At 37.1% G+C, this 20,620-nt stretch overlaps 1 long non-coding RNA gene across 2 annotated transcripts; it reads right to left on the minus strand.

The window, feature by feature from the left end:
• Window positions 1-4: 4 nt before the first annotated feature.
• Window positions 5-9,874, minus strand: LOC105437224. 2 transcript variants are annotated; one of them, XR_004063011.1, is made up of 4 exons: window positions 9,461-9,874; window positions 5,295-5,372; window positions 3,669-4,181; window positions 5-80 (listed from the first exon to the last, which is right to left on the minus strand). It is a non-coding gene; the product is annotated as an uncharacterized LOC105437224 (long non-coding RNA). The 2 variants fall into 2 exon arrangements; XR_004063012.1 differs by having other exon boundaries at window positions 5,295-5,375.
• Between the last annotated feature and the right edge of the window lie 10,746 nt (window positions 9,875-20,620).

Raw genomic sequence — 20,620 nt, forward strand, 5'->3', positions numbered from 1 at the left:
CCGGTGGTGGTTTCGTTATGAAACTTCCAGCACGGGCTCTTGTAATCAGGTAAGAATTTCCGCGGAAATTGGCTGAATAACTGTCAACGAAAGATAAACGAAATCAATGACTAGAGTTTGCTAGCACAAACAAAGTCTGCACTGTAAGACTATGACTATGTATTTTCGAATTCTGTTTAGAGATAAAGTTGAGTTCTTGTCATAATAATAATATTTACTTGTAAAGCGCAATAACTATGTGGATATATTCTACTGCGCTGCAAGAGCTCGTAAATGCTGTGCTAAACATACTTTATGAACAAGTGAGTTTTCAGTTTTGATTATCTAGTGATAGGGCTTTCCTTATTTCTAGTGGTAATTTATTCCATAATCTAGGGGCAGCACAGAGAAATGACCGGTCCCCGAGGGTTACTTTGGTTTTATATGGGGGTATTTGCAACATAAATGTGTCTACGAAGGTTACGACCATGAGTTTGAGACTTGATATGCAACAATTCAGTAATGTAACTAGGAGTTTGACCATTTCGAGCTTTGTAGACTATCATTAATATTTTTAATGTAATTCTCTGGCGAATTGGCAACCAGTGTAGTTCCTTTAGAAGTGGGGTTATTCGAGAGAATTTTGGGAGGCTGCAAATTAGTTGTGCACATGCATCTTGGACCCGCTGCAACTTGGAAATTTGTGAGTCTGGCAATCCATACAATAAACTATTAAAGTAATCTAGTTTACTATTACAGTAATCTAGTTTACTAGTAACACATGCATGCATGACAGTTTTCATGCTGTCCTGATCAAAGTATTTTCGAATGCGTCTCAAATTATAAATCCTGAAATAGGCTGATTTGCATATTTTAGTGATATGTTAATCCATATTCAGGTGGGTATCAAAAGACACACCTAAGTTTCTAACAGTATCAGATGGGGTTATGGTGGAGTCACCAACTGATACACTACGCGACCTAAATTTAGAAACCTGGCGTGGAGTACCAATGACCAAAAATTCTATTTGTTATCATTTAACATCAACTTGTTTTGCAACATCCAAATCTTAATATAAACAACACATGATTCTAATTCAGAAATACAATGATCTTCAGCCGGTGTGTTAGGACAGAAAGATAGGTATAGTTGGGTGTCGTCTGCGTAGCAGTGACAACTAATACTAGGAAACTCCGTATGGATATTTGTAAGGAGTCTGCTTGTATACAAGATAAACAACAGAGGGCCTAATCGCGACCCTTGAGGAACGCCAAAAGGCACATTGAATACATCAGAGACAACGTTATCAATTTCAATTTTCTGTTTTCTATCTGACAAGTAAGATTCAATCCATTCGATAACCTTGCCATCAACCCTAAAATGGCTTCTTAGAGTTTTCAGTAGACATGAATGATCTATTGTGTCGAAAGCACTGTCATGTGATTGCATTGTGAAAGAAACGGTGTGGAATTGATCAGAAAAAGATGATCATGTACTGTATCGCCTTTGTAAAGTAATAAGCACTGTTCACAGAAAGATGTACATCTACATGGGACTACACAAACATATGGCATAAAAATGAGGCCCACATTTTCAAGCTGTTAGCGCAACGTTACATGTCATAATTATTTAGAATATGAAGATATAATCACAATGAAAATGCTCACAAATTATTTTTTCACCTCTCAGAACTCAACCTTTTCTTTAAGTGTCAATAATAGAAACTAAGGTCTGTGCATGCAGACTAATTCATGACGTTATAGGAGATTAAATTTCGTACACTCAAATATCGCTGCTGAATTAGGAGCTGTATGGTCTTCGATTTTTAAACTAACATTAAGATAATGAAACAAGTTAGCCAATACCAGCTGTTCAAACAAAAACAAATTTGTCTTATTATGGAAGTTAATAGTTTAGTACTCAAATCTATATCGAATGTTCACACTTTTCATTCACACACGCGATATTTTGCTTTAATTCGTCTTCACCAAAGGTTTTATATCAAAGTAATTGAGACAGGTCTGATCTACTTTCGGCCATGAAACTCTTTATCAATAACAAATGCCAAATTTCTATGTCAAAGTTGCTTTCAGCCAATCAAATACCACGATATCCGTAACGTATACCAGATATTGTAACTTGTTATTGATAACACTTTTTTTTATGAAACAGGGACCTGGTTTTGTATTAACCTCAACTCCATAGTTTTCACATCGAATTCAATGCATTACTGTTCGAATAATTTTGTGGACTTTCGATTCAGATTAATAGCAACTCGAGATGAGACATAGGCGCGATAGCTCAGTCGGTAGAGCAGTGGTCTCGTAATCCGATGCGCTAATGCCCTTTGGTAAGGCATTAATCCTTATTACCATGTCCCTCGGAGAGGACCTAAAGCCGCCGGCCGTCTGGTTGCTTACTAACAAGCATTTATGCTTTCTTAGCAGTCAGGTAAAATAACAACTACCACCACCATGTTAGATGTATGTTAGGGCGCGTTCATGCTTGATTTTGAAGGCAGAATGAGCGATTTGTAACGCTCATCGTAAACGCTCATCGTAATCGCAGTTCCACGGTGCACTGTTCATGCTAACTTCTCCCGGCAATTCTCCTTGGGTGGCCTTCAGCTGGATTCGCAAACCTGTGTGCGCATGCTACGTAGACCCACTAGAGGTCAGTGCGTTGACCCCATTTAAACGCGTTTAAAAGTGTAAACGCATCTTTTTGTGAGTTTACGATCGGCGATCGTGATCGCCGTTTTTCGGTGATTCTACAAAAGTGAGCATGAACGCAATCGTGTTTTAAACTAAACGCGTAACAGATGCCTGATTCTGGCCGTCAAAATCAAGCATGAACGCGCCCTAAGATGTGAGACATCGCCCAAGAAGTCTGTTATCATTGACGAGTCGGCTATTGGATAACTTCCTTCCTCTCAACTTAACCATCCTTGTCTATTCTAACCCCAGAAAATAATTCCTATGACAACTACCTCATCAATAAAGGTTTCTACACCGGAAAACTGCATCCGGTCAACTACAACTACAACCGGACATCACCACCGGGGAAAACATCCGGACAATTACTGCACCTATGCAGATTCCCTCGACAGTTCTCAATAGTATTTTGAAGGGGAGTAGTTGTCCGTGGATGTGTAGTTGTCCGGGATTGGTAGTTATCCGAAGGGGTAGCTGTTAAAGGGACAGAGCGGGGTAGTTTTTCGAGGATAACTGTCCTTGGGGTTGTTGTCCAGGGAGTTGACGATATGAGGCGATGTTCCATGGAATAGTCGTCCTGATGCGTGAAGAATCAAAGCAGGTAATTTGTGATACAGATAATTGGTGATAAGAAGTTTGAATCTATTGACTTATACAATTATGATTGCAGGGCCCCCAGGGAGAACGGTTAAGTCGCCGGACTGTCCATCACAAGGTACGCGGTTCGAGACCCACCGCGGTACTAATGTCCTTTGGCAAGAGATTGATCTACATTTGCCACACTCGACCCAGGTGGGTACCTGGCAAGAATTAATTCTTTGAAATGCTAGAGCGCCGTGATGGCAGCACAGCTAAAGTCGGGGGTAATAATCTCCAAATCTGGAAGCGCTTAGTGGTTGTAATAAGCGCAATATATAAACTGAGTATTATTATTATTATTATAATTTTTCTTTAAAAAAAATAAATTTACTTACACTTGGTGCCAGGGCACGTAAATCTGCAGGAATGTTCTCTCTCGTGTACCGTACTGGCTGCCCAATCTCCTGCTGACCATACTTTGCCATATCCCTTTCGAAACGGAGTTGAGAAGCTTGAAAACTGAGTGACAGATTTGTTAAAATGTCTTGAGATATTCTCGCAGTCGTAACCGCTACGGCTTTCCGTTTTGACAATGGTACGTGGTGATCTTTAGCTTCTGTTTTAAGGTGTTTCCGAGGTCGCTGCCTCCAACCAGCCACTGGTTGCTTCAATATGAAAGGGGAGCCGCGAGACGAATCACTAGTGTTAGCGCTAAATTTGGTGGTGTTCCCATATTGAAAGACGTGGTGTTCCCGTTCATGATGTAATGAATCAATTCTAGAAGCGCCGTCATCATGGCCCGTATTTTTGCTTGGTCGAGGGAATGGCTGGGCTACGTTGCTCTCCCTCGAGAAAGACATCAGAGTAAATGAAAAGTACATTATCATCCCTGTAAAAGTGAGCAATATCTGGAAGAAAAAACACCAAAAGATTGATTTAAAAAAAAAGAGAGGATATGTTTCCCTTCGTATTTTAATAGGCGATTCAATAGTAGAGTCCGTTTTTGTTTGTATCCTATTCATAACGGAATATGAATAATAACACGAACGATACGATTAACTGATTCAGTTCAGTCCTGACTCTACGAGAACATGACTGTAAGGTACTCTGTTTCTTGTATTATTATTGTAATGCTGGTGGGAAGCATATTTCCATATTGTGGACGAAATAGATCAATATCAAAATATGTTGCTGTGGTGCTGGAAAAATTACTATATCTTTCACAGTTAAAAATACAATATAGTAGGTAATTGTAAAGCTACAGTTGCAAGGTGCCCGCCCCCCCCCCCCCAATGAATGACAATAAAACAAAAATGAAGAAGAAAAAGAAGAGAGGAGAGAAAAATAAAGGAGAAAGATAACACGGTGAAAAGAAGATGATCTGACCCTTAGTCCCCAGCCCATACCCCTATTTGATGGACTTCTTAATTTTTATTTCATTCATCATTCACCTCACAAAAACCGATAGCCCCCCCCCCCACCTCCCCCACCTCCCCACCTCCTTATACGATTGTAGTGCCAGCTCAGTGACTGGACCAAAGATACACATAGGGCATTTGACATCAACCTCGCCTACCGGTATTATTAGGCAATTTCGTTAGCCTTGTGCGTCAACTATATTATCTTGAAATAAATGAACATGAGAATGACATGATACGGAATCCGATCATTGTATCCCCGCCCCCTCCCCCCCCCCCCCCCCCACTCAGTGTTATTTAGGGTACGCATATGCATGTTCCCTCCTTTGAAAAACACCCCCCTAAAGTCCGGTGTGTACTACGAGCCGGACTTTGGTGCGTGAAAAGTACCCCTTTACCGGACATTTTGGAACACGCATGGTATCCCTCCGTTCACGGAGTGGGAGGGGGGGGGGGTGTATCTAGGCAATACAATCATGTCAATTCCCTAGTATAGAATCAGTTGACTTGACATAAGCTGATTTCTCGAAGGTCTCTGCGATCGTGCTTGTCTTAGTTGGCCTACTGACAGCTTAAGTGACAAGTCACATTAAATATCCTTACCATGAGTCTCCTCTTGTAGTAAGGGGTCATTTTGTTGTTTCCTCAGTTCAATATTCTTCGAGAAATAGAGTGTAGTTCCTGCTGAATAAACAGAGGAAAATGTCATTTTAATTACAAGTGTTCTTGTAATTAAAATATGCTGACAACACTGAAATGGGACAACGTAGAGAGGAGACGCCTAATCCAAAGGGTAACTACACTCCACAAGATGATTAATGCAGAACTAGATATTCCACTAGGAGATTATCTCCAGAGGAATGGATCAAGAAGTAGGCGGACACATTACAAACAGTTGACTACCTTTCAGTGCTCATCAACACCATTTGCAGAATCCTTCTTCCCTGAAGCTGTAAAACTATGGAATGACCTACCTCAACTAAACGTGGACATTAAATCCAGCACAGTCTTCAAATCTGCAATCCCAAAACTAAATCAAATAGCATATAACCCCAGAAATACACAAATCTATACTCTCGTCACGTCAAGTTATACTTCCAGTTATAGTTCCTAGCGGACCTTTCGGAAGAGACGAACACAAGGTACAAGGTACAAGGTACAAGCTACAAGGTACAAGGTTCTATATAGAATGACATCGGTATGCCTCCATAGACATGCCCAGTGCAGAGTGAAAGGGGGGGGGGGGTGACTTCATCGGAATGTTTATAAACCATGGTCCATCAATAAAATAATCTCGTGAATTTTGATACCCATCATCCATGGAACCGCCAATTCATCTAGGCCTATATGCATGTACTTTTTCTGATTTCTTGTATCGTAGGAACCTCTTTATGACGAAAAAAAGTCCTAAAAATGATAAAGTTTAAAAATAGTTATTGCTAAGGTTGTATGAGTATATATATATATAAAGACACAGGGGCGGATCCAGCCGGCGGCAGGGGACAGGGCCAAAGAGGGGGCCCAATTCGTGAGAGAATATTTAGCGGCAAAACAGCCAGCTGGGGGGGGGGGGGGGTAGTGAGCACTAATTTTTTTCTTTTGGCCCTCGAAAATTTGAAAAAATCGCACCCCCTCCCCCCTTGAGCGCCAGGGGAGGGGGCCTATCTAAAAAAACAACTAACTAACGTGTTTTTAACTGTACCCCCCCCCCCCCTGGATCTGCCACTGTACAGAGATGCTGGGCCTGAGTCGAAACGGTGACCGTGAGCCCCGAACGCCTATTCACTATGCATCTCTGCTGAGTACTAAACAATAATAGACATGTTCGATTAAACAAATAATCTAAAATTTATAATACACTAATGAGAGAAAATAATTTCCAAACACCTCACTACACTGAAAATGCGTTCGGAACACTGCCTCCATTTTATCCATTCATTTGTTTACTTATCTAATTTTTGTCTTCATTTATATTATCTATATATTTATTTGACTTGCAGGATCATAACACAAAATGGTAATATACAAACAGACAGTAAAGGGATGTATGATAATAATGATGACGATAGTTATGATGGTGATGATGATGATGGTGATGATGATGATGATGATGGTGATGATGATGATGATGATGATAGTTATGATGGTGATGATGATGATGGTGATGATGATGATGATGATGATAGTTATGATGGTGATGATGATGATGGTGATGATGATGATGATGATGATAGTTATGATGGTGATGATGATGATGGTGATGATGATGATGATGATGATAGTTATGATGGTGATGATGATGATGGTGATGATGATGATGATGATGATAGTTATGATGGTGATGATGATGATGGTGATGATGATGATGATGATGATAGTTATGATGGTGGTGATGATGATGGTGATGATGATGATGATGATGATAGTTATGATGGTGATGATGATGATGGTGATGATGATGATGATGATGATAGTTATGATGGTGATGATGATGATGGTGATGATGATGATGATGATGATAGTTATGATGGTGGTGATGATGATGGTGATGATGATGATGATGATGATAGTTATGATGGTGATGATGATGATGATGGTGATGATGATGATGATGATGATGATAGTTATGATGGTGATGATGATGATGATGATGATGAAGATGATGTAATGATGATAGTTATGATGGTGATGATGATGATGATGATGATGAAGATGATGTAATGATGATAGTTATGATGGTGATGATGATGATGGTGATGATGATGATGATGATGATATTTATGATGGTGATGATGATGATGGTGATGATGATGATGATGATGATAGTTATGATGGTGATGATGATGATGATGATGATGATGATGAAGATGATTTAATGATGATAGTTATGATGGTGATGATGGTGATGATGATGATGATGATGATGATGATGATGTAATGATGATAGTTATGATGGTGATGATGGTGGTGGTGATGATGATGATGATGATGATGATGTAATGATGATAGTTATGATGGTGATGATGGTGATGGTGATGATGATGATGACAATGATGATGATGATGTAATGATGATAGTTATGATGGTAATGATGGTGATGGTGATGATGATGATGATAATGATGAGGATGGTGTATTTTTTAAAACATAAGGTTACCAAGTGAAGTAGATTCATATTGACACGCTGGGCACATGCCTTCTGAATTTTAGTTGGGGACGTACAACACTTTGGAAATTGAGTTGCTTTCCTTTTGCACTTATCTTTTTATTTTTCCACTAGCTTATCGGTGGCTTACCACCGTTTCAACCTTTCACAGTAGGGATACACTTTTTGGCTTCTTCATGAGGTCTTGTAACAAAGTTATCAAAAAGGAATGTACGAATCCCTCGATAGTTTCATCGGTTATGTGCTGGGGGAAAGTCTGCTTGAAGGATCACCTGGAGTCACTATATACATTTGGATACGCGAACATCTTTCATTTCAAATTATACGCGATATGAGTATTTATAATAAAATGGTCGCTACCAAAACAAAAGAAAGATTCCCTGTTGACAATAAAAATGCATTTTGAACCATTTCGTTTTTATTCAAGTGTACTGCACATTCCTGGATATTCATTACAAATAGGGCATCGTTGTACAAAAGAACGATAAGGCTTTTCAATGATACCAACGTCAATATAGTAAAAATTCAAATTGGACTAAATGCAATACCATTTTGAAATATTTTATCAATCACTTTCAGTGACGGTCTATAAAGTTCAACCGAGCACCCCCCCCCCCCCCGTGGCTACGTGCTTGGTGACAAGAGAAACATCAATTATATAACATGAATTGATTCAACTGGGACCTTAGATGGCAAATTATGATAAAAACATGGATTTCGTTTTTGTTGATGGAAGCTCATTTCCATTCTGTGTAAACGTTAACCATAAAATGTATATGTGTCCACCTTGTTCATTGACCTCAAAAAACAGTATTGGGCCGCCAACAAACATCACTCATAATTCCTTTATTGTTGAAGATTTGTGCGCAATGCAACTTATATTCGTTACATTATCTTTTTCACTACCCTTGAAAACAGCGGATTGAACAGTTTATTTGTTGTATTATTTCAGTCGGGTAATTAAATGCAAAGTGACGGAAAATGAAAAAACTTGAAACTACACTGTTGCCTATGAAGTTGAAATAAATATATTTTACCCCTATTATAAAGGGACTGTGACAATATATTCTATTCTTGATTGATATAATAACGTTTTTCTTTTCACAACTCTATTTATCAATCTAATGAGTCGTAGAGGTTGATCAATAAAGTTCTGAGAATATATCAGTTTTATCCTTAAAAAATAAACCACATTGTCACATTCATCTCCTGAAAAGAGGTTCTTTAAAATTCCAATGTTATGGGCAACAGTATTTGTTGATCAACATACTCCTTTGGCTATGGAATGTACGTGACACAGCAAGACTTAATATTAACATGGAGTTCCTAGCCTGATATTAATCAGTGTTAATTCCAAGTTATATTAATATCAATCGAGGTCTTCTGACTATAATGTTGTCTTAATTACCTTAATTGAACGTTAACCGTGATATTATTATTGGAACTAGTAGAGTTATACATATTGTATAAGGGTGGAATACAGCGATTCAGAGGATACAGGAATTCGAATTTCACACTTTCAATAGTCAATACTATAAAATCCTATATAAAAATACATAGATCTACACCTCTAAATATAGCTACCATCTGTAACTTATACTGACCTGAATAAGGAATCCCACAGGAATTTATTTCTCGGCCATCCGGTCGAACAGTATTATGATTTCGGTCGGTATCGAAGACAGTTCAAGGATGTTCTCGTCAAGGTTCAAGCAGGGATATGCCCTGGTTAAACTGGTTCAATTTGCTTCATTTGACTTGGTGCAAACTATTGCTAATCTCTGAGACTCCGACCATGGAACCTACTAAACTGTTGCAGGCCCGGCCCGGGTCCAAGAACGGAGAAAGAACACACAGAAGAAGAGATGAAGCCAGAAAAAAAAGAATTTACATGTAAATGGGTGATCACAGCTCTTTTGAATTCAGGAGTTGAAGATTCAGCGTCCAGCGCGAAATCACTTAAACAAACAATCTCTTAGCTGGAGATGTCTTTGATTTTCAAGGCGAGTAGAGGATGAGCAAACAGTCATGCAGGACTCGCCACAAATTGATGTTGAGTTGAAGTGGCTTGGCAAGGCCTATGACTGTGTACGCCACGCGTCGCGAGTATTTACTGACAGAACACATATACTGTAGTCTAAATTCACAGGCGCGAATGAGCGTATTATACAAATAAATTAGCGCTCACCTCTTGAAATGTTTGATGGGATGAATGACATAATTACCAATTAAAGAGAAGAACGATTTCTTGGAAAGGTGGAGAGTAATCTACGAGCTTCGTCGTTCTTTTAGAATTAAGGTAGCGTGCAAGAATATCATATTTTTGTTAAATACCATCTATTATTCGAAACAACAATTGTTGAAATATACAATTTTTTAATCAAGGCAGAAGGAAGTTATTACGGATGTTATAGAGGAGGAAAAGGACTTTTGCAATCAAGGTAGGCAGGTTGTCGTTGCGGCTACAAAAATGGGAAGAATTAGAACTGAATATGAATATAAGCGTGTAACTAAGCTTACTGCGTGTTTGGTGTTTGTGTGTGTGTTTGGGGGGGGGGTGGGATGTGGGTGTGGTGTGTTCTTGCATGTGAGTGTATGTTATTGTGGTGTACATGCATGTGAGTGTGCATGTGAACGAGTAAGGATGAATGAGTTACAGATGCTATTGGTTTTGTTTGGGGCTGTGTAGTAATTAAAGAATGGTGTTATAATTAGTTTTATATTATATATAACTGATTTCATTAAAACAAAAATTTCAATCGTAACTTATGACTTGTACATGTATTAATGCTTATCAGTAGTAGTTTACAGGAGGTATTAGAGCACCCTGCAAGGTAACTGGACAGGTGGTTATCTCATCAACTCAGCTCTCAAATAACTTAAGAAAAAGAGGATTATGGGGGACCAATGGTCACCGATTAGGCATTGTTTTCTATATAGAGGGGGCAAGTAGCTACAAGTAGTGCAGTGAGCCTTTAAGTTATTTAAGTTATGTTATTATGATGACCAAGAATCATACAGCAGTAAGTGAGATGAGGCAAAATCAATGTGTTATAATTATAATGACATCGTCATGTATAGGTAAAGTAAAGTAAAGTAAAGGTGAAGTGCGGAGGACACCAGTAGTTCTACATAAACGACTGCATAGATCATCAATATGTGGTTTCCAAGAAAATAATTCATTTATTTTGATACCTAATAAGTTAATATTTGATACTTGGCATGATTATTACCCAAGTATCAAATATTAACTTATTTTGATACCTAATAAGTTAATATTTGATACTTGGGTAATAATCATGCCATCCATAATGACTTGTGGAATATCATTACCAGCCTTTTTATATTTTGTTTTTTTCAAAATTTAAAGACAGTTTATTTGGTTAGAAAGAGTAATACTGGTGTCATCCGCAAAAAGTATGAAATTAAGAATTGAAGAACAATTTTTAAAATCATTAATATATAACAAAAATGAATAATGGGCCGAGAACAGACCCTTGCGGAACTCCGTATAATACACAACTTAAATCTGATTTGACACCGTTGACCACAACATACTGCATACGATTTGATAAATAATTATGAAACCAGTCAAGAGCATGACCTCTGACGTCGGCCGTCTTACAAGCATTTATGCTTTCTTAGCAGTCAGGTAAAATAACCACCATCACCATCACCATAATGTTCCTTTTTTTTAAAGAATTATGTCATGGTCAACGGTGTCAAATGCCTTTGAGAGATCTAAAAATATACCAACAGTAAAATTACCCTTATCTCTTTTGTGTAATACTATCATACATATGATATTGGCATGCATGTAGAATTTTTTTTACGAAAACCAAATTGTTGCAAAATCAATATATTATTATAATTCAGAAAATCATATAAACATTCAAAGACTTTTTTTCTAAAGTATTTTTGAAAAGAAGGGTTCGAGTGCGTTAGGAAATTGACCATAATCAATAGACATGTTGAATATATTATGTCGTCAGAGCCACAAGAAGACGTTGATTTTCAGGAGGAGCAGGGCTTTAATACTTCATTTATATTAGTAGGTTTCATAAACAATAGTTTGACATTGTTATTATCTTAAAAGCTCATAAAATCAGTGCGAAATTGAGGAATGTCATTGGCAACATTTTTACCTAATGTTAACAAAATATTGATTGAAATACATGGCTCTCATTTGATTGCTTTCAATACATTCATTCCTATAGTACATTTTTGTTGGTAGAAAAACATCAGAATTTTCCCCCTAAATATGATTAATTTCTTTCCACGTTTTTTCATGTTGCATTTTAGGATGCCAAATCTTTTATGATAGTATTCCTTTTTAACAGAGCGGATGATTTTAATCAATGAATTTTAATGTTTTTTTTTTATATTTCTCTTTTTTTTTCTTTTAGTTATGAATGGTCCAGAATATTTTCGCAAATCTTTATAGAAAGTTTTTTTTCTTATTAATTGACTTTATAATGCCATCGGGTTTTCCAAACAATGTTTATTCTTGTAGACTAAATCAATTCTGTAATAGATTTATTGCTTTTATTCTGCTTGCGTTATAAGCGAATCTTCCGAAGATCTCACGGCTACTCAGCGGGAAGGAAACCAGCGCGAATCATGCATGACCTTTCAATGCTTCGCTCCATCACAGCCCAACCGGACGGAAGAATCAAAACTGGATTTTTCTCTCTCTCTCTCTCTCTCTCTCCCCCTCTCTCTCTCTTCCTCTCCCTCTCTCTCTCCCTCTCTCTCTCTCTCTCCCTCTCTCTCTGTCTCTCTCTCTCTCACTGTCTCTCTCTCTGTCTCTCTCTCTCTGTCTGTCTGTTTCTCTCTCTTACTCTCTCTCTCCCCCCCCCCTCTCTCTCTCCCCCTCTCTCTCTCTCTCTCTCTCTCTTCTCTCACTCCCTCTTCTTTTTTTTTTCTCTATCTAAAATAAAAATCCCCTTATACTTCCTCCATTTTTGGACCATCATATGGTTTTTCAATCATTTCTAGAACATCCAGATCGGCTCAGGGACAAACATCTGGAAAGATTAGACATGCACAAACTTTGTCATATCTGTAGGTAAAAATTGTTGGACAACATCCGATTCACCACATGTTTCATTTCATTTCATGTAAAAGAAAGAATCATACCAAGGAGTTATTACAATGTGATAATTCCTTGATCATACGAAGTATTTGCTATGTTCGTTTTCGAAGTCATGGGGGAAGGAGGAGGGAGGGGGACAAAATTACATGTCACCTTTACAGTAACTGTTACTTTCAAAGTTATGCCACGGTATGTTGCTAAACACACACACACACTCTCTCTCTCTCTCTCTCTCTCTCTCTCTCTCTCTCTCTCTCTCTCTCTCTCTCTCTCTCTCTCTCTCTCTCTCTCTCTCTCTTTCTGGTTATTCTGTTTCACGCCGTTTTACTTTCATTGGTGACCGGTTCATTTATTGTCTTTTTTTATCAGCATTTAGTCAGTGTTTATCGACTTTTAACTTGCTACCACATTCTTTCTTTTCATGTACGACATTTGCCTATTTCTCTTGCATAAACAGTTTGGCGTTTATCCCAAGAAATGTTAACACTTCTTGTATTAAAGGTAAAGACCAGTATTGGAAACGCCCCAATTTCGAAAAATGAAATGGAAGCTCTCATTACCAATCATGTGAAAGAATATGTTTTGACTAATACATGATGATAAAAAATTTGCCGGGAAACTGCCTACTAATTCATATATTTGGTAAATTTGTTTCTCTCATGGTCTGTGAGAGATATAGGGTAGTCCCATATAAATCTTTCTGTGTATAGTGCTTGTAACTTTACGAAGAATGGGCCAAATTTCTTATCATTTTGATGATTCCAGAACCTTGCAGATGCTAGATGCTAGATGATCAACCTTTTCTGATCGATTCCACAACGTTTCTTTCACAATGCAATCGCGTGACCATAACTGGTCTTTACCTTTAAGTAGATTTTATAAATAAAAAGTACCAAAATAATTATGAAGCCGTCTAATTACTGCTTACTTAATTGCACCCGTTCATGTTCCCTTTGTTTCTGTTTTTTTTTTAAAGTGAAGTTAAGATCGGAGTACAGTTATAGTGCCATTTCACTCATGGTCATGATAATGGATTCAATTAAGTCAGTACACGTCAGCCTATATCAACAAAATGCTTACAAACTTTTGAACATAGGTGAGGTGTCCCGTTTGTGCCCGAGGTGTGTTACACAAATTTTTTCGGGCCTACTTACCTTTATTTCCTTATCTTTCTATGCTCATTACTCAGCCAGTATACATTTTCTACCAAAATTGTTTGGCAAATGGCATTTATTTGTAATAAATTTATTTCTTTATTTCCTTATATCTTTCTATGCTCATTACTCAGCCAGTATACATTTTCTACCAAAATTGTTTGGCAAATGACATTTATTTGTAATATTGAACATTCAGTGTAAGTTTCGTTTGATTCCGTGAGAATTCATTTTCATTTTTTTAACCAGAACTCAAGTTTATCTTTAATAATAACGAGTCCTTTGGTTTGGCCTCATGATGATTTTGTTTAATATAAATTACAACCAGAAAGAAATCAAGCTGAAAATGAAATAATTGTGTCTCTTTATTTTGTAAGCTACTATCTCGATTTCCCCCCTCTCTCTCTCTCTCTTTCACTCTCTCTCTCCCTCTCTCTTTCACTCTCTCTCTCCCTCTCTCTTTCACTCTCTCTCCCTCTCTCTTTCACTCTCTCTCTCTCTCTCTCTCTCTCTCTCTCACACCCCCTCTCTCGACCCTCCCCTCTCTATCTCTCTCTCTCTCTGTCTTCTTCGCACTCGCTCTCTCATAGGTAAAATAAGTCAACACTATGTATTAGGTCTGTGAAGCTTCTTCATGCTTTATATAAATCTTAAAGCTATTATGTCCCTTTTGCAGCCAACATCAAATTCTATAGAACTTTGCAGGAATTATGAATATGTCATGATGTCCTATCTGTGAAGTTCAAACGTTAGTAGTGTCCCAGTATTCAAATTATGCAAGGAAACCCGTTTTCTTCTAGACGTCACTGTCAGACACTATTGAATGACTGACTAGCATTTTTTTTTCTTTGGTAATAACATAGATAAACTGAGCTGTAAAGAGTATGAGCATTATTTTGTCTACATCAATAACCCACTTCTTGTAATGGCCAAAATTAAAATTAAATTGTTTATGATGTCACAACTTCGGAACTCTATAGTCAAGCACTTTTTTTTGCACCCCCCCCCCCCCCTTGAGCGCCTGGGGGGGGGGGCAACTCCCCAAAAGGTAAAATTAACGTGTTTTTACACGTTTTTTTCCCAGGGGAGGAGCCCGAATTTTATCAATTTTATTAAGAAATTTATCAGCCTAGTAACGGCCTTTTTAAGAAGAATGATGAAAATCACCTGGACTGACAAAGTTAGTAATGAGGAAGTTCTTACACGAGCTGGAGTGCAAAGGAAAATGATACGTGAAATGTTGATTAGGCAGTTGAAGTTCATGGGTCACATTACACGAAATGAAGGCCTAGAGAATCTTGCTTTGACAGAGAAAATTTTGGGAAGAAGGAGAACACTTTGGATGGACAGTCTGCAGAAATTGTTGGAAGAGAGAGGAGTGAAAGAACTGGGAGTGGTACTAATACAGCAGGCTAGGAGCCGAGGGTTGTGGAACAGCATGATCGCCAAAGTCAAACGATATGGCACTTAGAGAGAGAGAGTAATGGCCATTAAAAAAAAAAATTGTTTTGTGTATGTCTTCTGCTTGCTCGTTTGTACGATATATTGTAGACTTTGAATTCAACAACGACCCCCCCCCCCCCCCCCCCCCCCCCACGCCACCAGTGGTCTGTCAACTGAGACAAACTGCAATTCGGGTCGACAGTGCAAAGTCAATATTTGGTCCTTACTATATACGTGTACGATATCATGCCTCATAAGAAAATATATACTTTACAGTAGCAAAGCATATTGAATAATCGCACATGGATAAAAAGCTTATATGGATACTCAAATGCATTCAGAAATGTTCCAAATTTAATACTATAGACACTGATATTGGTGATAATGATGTGATTTATTTGTTTCCACTTTCAAAATTCAGACAAAAATACAAATATATTAGTACAAGAATAAGAAGATATAAATGTGACATCAACAGGCATGAATCATATAGCAATACAATCACAATCAATGATGGCTAAAAAACCAGTTATAATGCATCACACGTGCAATACCAATGGAGTGTAAAAACATTTTAATTCGTTAGAACTTTAATAGTATATTTGTAAAGCGTTTAGACACATTTATATTAAGCGCTTTATAAAAGCTAAATATTATTGTTATTCACTTAATCATATCATTTTAAATGAAATGAAAATGACTTTTTTTTTTACAGCGCACATGTTCACTACGTATGAGCTCATGGCATTCTAATTACGTTACCCCGGCTCTATAATTATCTGAAAACTTATTTGTTTCTTTCGTTGTAATTATTGCAATATTCTAATTTACTACGTCTAGGAGAATTTCGAATTTAGTTTTTCGGTTTATTGTTTTTTCTTTCTTATGTCTGTTATGTGTACTTTTCTCTAAGCGCCATGAGCACCGACAGGTGCACCTGTGAGCTATACAAGTAGCCATTATTATTATATCTAGGCTACCGATTTTACCACTTCACGGTGAACGTTTTATACCTGGATGGAGAGTGGCAAATCAAATCAATGTTAAAGTGACTTGGTAAAATTGTTGAAGGTTGATAAAATAAAAATTGCGTAATTTTTGGATGAAATGTTTCTCACTATATTCTTACTACTGTACTAACCCTCTAACAATACATGCACAACATCCTGAACACATTCTCAAACCACAAAGATATTTATGGTTTTCTTTGAAGGCGTCACTGTGCGACTCCCTCTTACAGTAATCTTCGCAACAGTTTTTCCATGAAAATGAAACATAAGACAGGCTTTTAAAATTCTTTCAACACAAAAATGTCTGGAGTGTAATAAAAAGTCGATTCATTGCTTTGTGATGATTTTCATTCACCTAAAAATTTATCAAATTGTAATAGTTTGGAGAATTTCCCCCAATTTTTATTATTACTAATGGTCTATTTTCACTCAAACTTTCAGATTATCTTTAATTGTATACATCTATAGCATTGAAGTCACTACCTTATCACCATTTTCTCTCATCTAAAAATGTTACCAATTCCCTTTAATGTCTTGTCCAACGACACTAGTGCTGCACGGGGACTCGAACCCACAACCTTCGCAATTTCAGTCAAGTGTTTACATTTAAACCACTCGAATACGGCACCTCTACAGTAAGTCATACATCGGTGACAGATAAGTGTATTTCTGTCTGGCCTTTAGATACTGTTTAAAGATGAAGTTGAGTTCTGGTCATGCGATTGCATTGTGAAAGAAACGGTGTGGAATCGACCAGAAAAGGTTGATCATCTAGCATATAAGAATTTGTGTGTATTGCAAGGTTCTGGAATCATCAAAATGATAAGAGATTTGGCCAAGTCTTGGTAAAGTTACAAACACTGTACACAGAAAGATGTATATGGGACTACACGAACCGTGGCGAAAAAATCCTACCCGGATTTTTACGATGTTTCATGTCATATTTAGAATATGAAGGCATTTGAAGAGCCATGCTTTTCAGGGAACATGTTTAATCTGATGTTCTTACACCCTTGCATAATAACAATAATAACGCTCACAAATTATTTGTTACCTCTTCCCAGAACTCAACCTTCTCTTTAAGTATCCCGGTGGATGTAGGACTACCATCGTTACAAACAAGTAAAACATCTGCTCTAAATTTCCCCGTTTTTTAAAATTTTTCCTTGGACGATATAGATTCAATTCTTGCTGACTGAATGAAATAATGTCAGCACACTTTGACATAATCATTACATTTTTTCTAATTTCTGACTTGATTTACGGCGAAGTCAACCTACCGATTTCCCAAATATTCTCAGCTCAGATTTCTTTCAAGTTGCTTTAAATGTTTTATTTTTGTTGTAGCCCTTAAGCTGACGTACCAACTGCAAACAGCTAGCTGATACATTTTGCCTCCCTGCTCATAACTTTCCGAATACTCCCTTCCACTGGAATAAAATTGTTTCCATCTATCTAACCTACTCAGGCGTGGACCCAGGATTTCTTAGGGGAGGGGGCCCAACATCTTTTTTTTCCCGAAAATTTGAAAATCGCGCAGGCCGAAAAGTCGCTCAGTGGGGGGGGGGGCAGTCTACATACCTTAAATAACTTCCAATTACAATCAATACCAACATCAATGACTGAGCAACTCCGTAGATAATTACACTATGAGAATATGTCATTATACGACAAATGCTGTACAAGTAAAACACACAATGTTGCAAATTTATTCTAGAATAATATAAACCGGAACCCAAATTCCAGAGCATACGTTAGATCACCCTATAATGAATTATCTTCAATCATTTTCCCAGGAGCACTTTATATATTGGATTTATTAAACTTCATTGATGTACATAAATATTCTGTTTATAAAAAAAATAATTTTACAATGCAATGTGACAAATCAATATTCGGGTTGTAAACATAATATATATATCATATAAATAAATGTACAATGCAGTTTATATAGCAAAACAGAAGGAAAATTATATACATCAGAAACACTCTTTTTTCTCTTGTTATAACATGATACATAATGCATAAAGTAAATAATATAAGGTACCATAATACAAAACTGAATATTTAGATATATAAAACCTAATAAAGCAATTTTTAAATAAATGATAACTCATGCTTTACAAAGTAAGTAAATGAGGTACGTGGAATGCCTAAAATAAATGACGTAATAGTACTTATATGCGACCTATACTGTAAAATTAAACCCAAAACATAAGAGTGTAATTTTTTACTTTGTTATTACATAGTATCTAAAAGTTACCCCTCACTGCAATTATGGTGAACGAACTTTATTGTCGAATCTTATTATAAACACGTACTGCCCTACAATTAGGCCTACCCCACTTATGACACCCTAGAATTAGTTTTCTTATCTAATCTCACAATATAATATAGAAAGGTTAACTATATTCAATTTAAAATACAAAGCTGGTGTACGTGTAACTTTGATTGCGTCATACAGCCGTTAAAGCCCGTCTGCACTAGTTGGCCAGGGGATTAGACCTCCCTGCAAGGTCACTGACAGGTGGTTATCTCATCAAATCAGCTCTCAATAAAAAAGGGGGATCATTGGGGACCAACAAGCACCGATTAGGCATCGTTTGCCGTATAGGGGGCGCAATTAGCTATAAACATGAAAAGTGATGAATTTCTACTGAATGTGTATAGTCCAGACTCTGGTCGGTTCTTCATAATATTCCCTACAATTTATTCAAGCCGCCGAAGATGGCGTTATCAACGATTCTTTAAAGGGACATTAACTCATATTATACGCTCACCTGTCAATCTTAAAGCTTATCAACACTAGTGTGGCTACGAGGGATAAGACCACACAGCGAGGTCGCTGACAGGTGGCTTTCTCATCAACTCAGCTCTCAAATAACATAAGAAATAGAGGATCATGAGGGACCAACAGGCACCGATTGGGGAAGTTTTCTATATAGAGGGAGCAAGTAGCTACAGGTAGGACAGTGGGGCTTTAAGCACGTTTTCGCCGGGCGTCCTCATTAGAGGTTAAGTCCACTCCAAAAATATTGTGTTTTGATCGGATGCAGAAAAACGTGAGAAACAGAGCAAAAAAAAATTGAGTAAAATCGGATAAAAAATAAGGAAGTTATGATTTTTTTTTAAGTATGAAAAGGTATCGGGAACAATGGAAATCACTACACAAATTACGAATTTGGTTATTAGTATTCATCAATTCCTTTATATATTTTTAATCAAAACTTGATTTCCCCATGCCTTTGCCCCGGTTAGATGATTTTTTTTTTATCATATTGCGTGCATGACATTTCACAAAATCTTTTATGAACTTTAAAGAGTCGACACTGTTTTCTGAATATTGTATATTCATAATCATTGATTTTTATATAAATAGTTAATAAAAATTCACATTTTTCATGATTTAACTGAAAAAATTACTCTTTATATTAGTGCATCCACGCAAAAATATTATACTATCAATATAACTTGGACGCTGGTGTTAGGAATAAGATTATTAGGGGAAAATGACACATTTATATTAACCTTATAAAGAAGAAGAAACATTAGTGGATAATGAGGCAATGACGTCACAGACTCATGAGTGAGTTGTCAATTTGTCTTATGATTGTCATATTGTTTAATGTCATTAAAACAAATCATAACTTTCTTAATAGCTATCCGATTTTGCTCAAACCTTTTTTTATTGGTCTGTCTGATTTTTCTGCTTCTTTGAATCAAAGCTATTGAAGTGGACTTGCCCTTAAATGAGTACGCCATCTTCGGCTGGCAACACAACTAGTAGGGGGAGGTAGCATATTGCGATGGTGTGGTGGAGACCAAAATTTCAAAAGGCCAGGGGGGTGTTTCACAAAGATCCTAAGTTGAACTTATCTCTAAGTTGAACTTAAAAATTATGGAAAGCCGTTAGCATCCTTGAAAATATTTTCTAAAAGTTATTTTAAAAGGCATAAAATATTGATTCAAATCATTCATATTTTCTATTACCATGGGAAATTTCATGTTCTTGATGTGGAATTTATGAAAAGTCTAAAATACTTGAATTTTCGCTTTTTAATA

The sequence above is a fragment of the Strongylocentrotus purpuratus genome, unplaced genomic scaffold (assembly GCF_000002235.5).
Source record: "Strongylocentrotus purpuratus isolate Spur 01 unplaced genomic scaffold, Spur_5.0 spur5_scaffold_10, whole genome shotgun sequence".
In the NCBI taxonomy this organism is placed as follows: Eukaryota; Metazoa; Echinodermata; class Echinoidea; order Camarodonta; family Strongylocentrotidae; genus Strongylocentrotus; species Strongylocentrotus purpuratus.